Here is a 4,841-nt window from a genome sequence, read left to right on the forward strand (position 1 = left end):
CTTGCACTCCTCACTTCTTACTTCGTGGTGAAACTCTAACCCCAAATTTGACAGAGTGAGCTAAAGTCCTGATACAGAATGCCCCAAGCTCAGTCATTACAACACGTACCATCCGACGCCTTGGAAGAAAGCTCGCGCCGTGCATTCACATGAAACTAGCTGACCAAAACATTTTGCAGCACAAGAGGTTTGCCTGCTACCCAAAAAACCAGTACAACATCAAAATCAGCCGCATGGCCTACAGCAGTATATGCCCCCCTCCCCAAACATCCAAGTCAGCATGGCTACAGTGTGGGACCTGAAAAGCACATCTACCCTGCTTTTAAATGTTTAGTATGATAGTCTCCAAATGTACTGTATGTTTAGTATGATCCCTAAAATGTACCGTTCGCAATCGCGCAAAAACGCGTGCGCTAGTAATGCGTAAGTGCACAGAAAGATAGGAGACATTATTCGACGTCAGCATAAAAGGCTGCGGGCGTCACACGCGGCCAGATTTAGGATTTAGGCCAAATCCCCCTCCACAGCACAACTCGCTTCCCTCTTTCCCACCCACAAGTGTCCCATTTGCATTCGTTTGGATTTAGGTTACTCTACTTTTACTTTAGGATTTTACGAGGAGTTAGTTAGTTAGTTAGTTAGTTATGTTACTCTAGGATTTATTAGGTACATCCCATTTAGGTTACTGCCCCCCTCTACCCCCATGTCCAATCTGGCCCCCAAAGCATTTATTTTGGCTCGCCGAACCTTCTAGTGCCTAAGCACAAACACAATATTAAATCGGAGATCAAAGGATTAGAAGGAAGGTTTAAAATTAAAGGAAAGTTTCAACTTATTGTTTCACAGATAAAAGGGATAAAGCAGATGAAAACTGCGATGAGCTGTTCAGTTAAGTGCAACGACTCTGTGCCAGTTATTGGACACCTGAAGCGATAAGGAATGTTTTTGCATCAATGGGGGCCACTGCGTCCATCCGGGGCCCAACGCCCGGGTCAGGGGGCTCCGGCATCAGGTGGCGACCAATGGGGGGCCACTGCGTCCATCCGGGGTCCAACGCCCGGGTCAGGGGGCTCCGGCATCAGGTGGCGACCAATGTATGACGGTCTCTCCGAGGGCTTCCGAATCGACCTGGGGACCCCGACCCTGTGTTGCCAGCATGGCAGCCGGCAGGCGCCCCGCACGGCAAATGAATGGCTGTTTACTTAAGCCTCTGATCGGGAAATAAAATGTGCCCCTGGTGTTCTTTCCACTGGGCCCTTGCCCGGAAAAGATAATGTGTTCCATTAGTCTTCAGTAGGGCGGATCAAAACGACACCAACCATGGAATGAGCAGAAAGAAGGGCGTCCGTCTTTGTTCCGAATCAGGGTGTGAGAAAAGTCGCACGAAAAGTTTTGAGCCTGCGGCTCGCAACCTTAGAACCAAGAACACCGATGTAGCTGTCCTGAGACCGAGCGGCGTTGGGGGTCGCAACTAACGACGGTCGGTGGACACCTGGTGCGCGACAACAGCCATGGTGAAATAATGTATGCAAAGGTATTCAAAGCCATTTCGTTGCGTTTAGAAGTTTGGCTCGGGCGTATATTTTTCCTGTATGTTCACAAGGTCCCCGTACATCCCAGGAAAATTCCGGCACAGTTCTTGAGTCCCGTCGCTTAGAAAAAGTCCGCTGAGCCATTGTGCAATGAGCAGCGCCGGCAGTTTATTCTATGAAGTCGTTTAAAAGAATGTTTCATGTTTGAAGATATTGAAGCTCAATTATAACAAGCTCACTTATAACTGTTGGTATGCTTTTTCCTTTCGAGTGGAAAAGACTGCCTAAGACAGCACAATTTTCTGTATAGTAAACATGCATCTTAAACGCGCATGGTTTGATTACGTCATTGCACCTTGCACAACATTGAGAGCCAATTGTGGGCCGTGATAACTGGAAAACACGCTCACGAATGTCACGTACGAACGCCTCGACAATTCCATTTTGCTTGGCCCTGATTGCTGCATGGATTATGGCGCGGCAGAATTTGAAATACTCTCTCTAATATACCTTCCCCCATTTTCCCGGGCGTATAGCTCAGAAATTAGAGAGGCCTAGGTCTTAGAAGGGCAGGATTGTGAACGGCACCGAAAGGTCTTCAAGTAGCTATTTTAGTTCAAAATCCCATATAAATGAACCACACTGTTATTAACGCCTGGTTTCTTCAGTTTGCTGCCTCCAAACTTTCAGCATAAATACACCTTTCGGTGCCCTTTGGCTTCTATTTCAATGAAAAGGTAATTCAAATAAACGAAGAAAATCGTGCACTTGGAAACAAGTGGGTCATATCTGAAGACGTTTCGGGTAGGGGGCCTTGCACCTGGAGGGGTCCCTTGTCAACCCTGTGCCCCTCCCCCTTACCACACTGGCTTCGCACCTGCGCGGGTGAGCTCATTGGGCACTCAGTATGGGCACATGGTATAATCACATGATCTCTGAAGAGGCAGCTGAACTGGCAACGCTTCTACAGTTAACCTGTGTTACGCATGACATCGACATTGCGGGTGTTTCTTTTGCCACACACTTGAACTGAAGTGGGTTAGGACTGCTTTCCCTTCAGTCACAAAATCATGGAACAGTATCCCCCAGAAGCGTAGCAGGCTTGCAATGCGTTTACTGAAGTGAAAGGGAAAAGGAATTCTCAACAGAAGGGCATTTGCCTAAACAATAATGGGAAAAGGTGAGAACCACATTCGGAACTGATTTAGGGGGGGGGGGGGTGCTTATGTTTTGTGTAACATTCGAGCTGAAATGCGTATGTTGTATTGATGAGATCTTGGCGTGTCGAGAACCTCCTTGTGGACGGGCCAATATATGCACATATATTATGTACACGCTTGTTGCACATATATCAATGAATACACGATAGACTTCTTAAGCAAATAATTGCCAATCATGCGCAATTGTATTTTTTTATGCCTAGTTGAGACCTGCAACTTCTCACGTTCAGTTTCATAGTGAACGGAATCCGAGAAGTTGTTCGTATGCCGACAAACATGCGCTGGAAGATAGAGGGCACTGCTGCGCCTGAGCTGAGTGATTTAACACGGCCATCCGTCGCATAGATTTGGGGTGAATCGCCCCGGCACTCCTTGGATATGGTACCGCTCACCTTACTGTCTCCAAAATTAAACCTCTCTGATGCAGTGTGCATGCGTTGTCCTGCGCGCCCTTCTCGCCTAGCTCTAACGCAGGCTAAATTGTTGCGAGAATTTTGAGAGCCTGGGGGTGGTGATCTCAGTTAAAGCAAACAGACGGACCATGTGCTGCACAATAAGTCCAGTCACATGAAAGAACTATCAAACATATCGTTCAGATATTTTGATGCACGTACAGCGTTCTTTCTTCATGTGTCCTTAAGAACGAATCATAATAACATATTGTGATTATTGCTAGAACTGCGTTTCAAAACAAGCTCTTGAAAGGACGTCATTGCGTTAACGGATAGCAGCCATAGCTGTTATATGTGTAGCGAGTCCCAAACCTTGAGCGGACATGGAGCCTGAGTCACTGGATCGTTTAACCCTCTTGAACCCTTGGCGTTCTATGGAAAGAAGCGGCTTAGTTGTGTGGACAATGCGTAGATGTGGAACAAGTGTAGTTCCCGCATTTAAGCAAGCAGGAAGGTGGTACCAAAAGTGTAGCAGGCTCACGGCCAAACAGGACATTGAAATGGCCAACATGCTTGGCCCAAAGGAGTCCGAGAAGGTTGCAGAAACAGATAACTGTGAACTAATATTACATATCTGAGCTCTCGAGTAGTTCGCTTCATATGTTGTTTATGAATACAACATACCAGCCCAGGCTAATACAACTATTCACCACTAAACTTATTGAACGGTTGAGATTTAATGGACGACGTTGAGACCGGCCACATTCAAAAGTTATCCCTCGCCCCTACTGGATGCTCAGATTAAAAGATTATCAAGATGTCAGTAATCTACCGGTAAAAACCGCTGCAACCGTCCAAATACCATCATCGTGATCCAAAATGTGTATCGAGGACAGCTGCATGCAGCAGGGACGTCCCCAACATGAACGCATGGGTGGGGCTCAGCTGTTTGTTGGATGCTTTCAAACTGGTGCTTGGGGCAGGGCCACAGCCACAATTTCTTAGAGGGAGGGGGAGTTCAGTGAGCACCCGTCATAAGGGAGCTGAAATACACAAGCATTGCCCTGTAGCATTCAATGGGGAATTAGAGGCCTAAAAAAGTGCGGGACTAATGTGGGTAGGCCTTTCTTGCCATTTTGGGTGGGTTGGGGGCGGCGACCAAAACATTTGAGCGACGGATCATGGCTTTGGGAAGGGGGAGGCGTACCGCTAAACGAAAGCATCATCACTGCCACGTCACTGTGAGTCCACGCGATACTAGAGATGAGGAAGAAAGGGGGGGGGGGGGGGGGGTTGAGGGAGGCATGACCCCATGCCCCTCGAATCCTTCGTAGAATCATTCTTTCGGATCATTACGGCGTCCCTAGCTTGCAGCAACGTTCTCGTAACGCCACATGTCTTCCTTCAGAAAACGCTTTGCACAAGTTCAGACGGTATCTTGCTGCTGTGCTGTGCCGCCTTGGTCCGTACTGAATGACGCCAAAATTTGCAGCGACGTAAAATTATTGGTGAGGCGGGCATTGCGCGTCTGCTCGAATCAGCCGCCGTTATGTGCCTAACAAAAAATAAATATTGCGTGTTTGAATGTATGCCATGCACACACGATGCCAGCAAATAGAAGAGAACTGGCAGCAGTGCGAGTCATTCCATCGCTATTCCTTATCACATACCGCGCTTTCCCACGACAAATAACGGTG

The sequence above is a fragment of the Pollicipes pollicipes genome, unplaced genomic scaffold (assembly GCF_011947565.3).
Source record: "Pollicipes pollicipes isolate AB1234 unplaced genomic scaffold, Ppol_2.1 Scaffold_5724;HRSCAF=6776_pilon_pilon_pilon, whole genome shotgun sequence".
NCBI classification, from domain to species: Eukaryota; Metazoa; Arthropoda; class Thecostraca; order Pollicipedomorpha; family Pollicipedidae; genus Pollicipes; species Pollicipes pollicipes.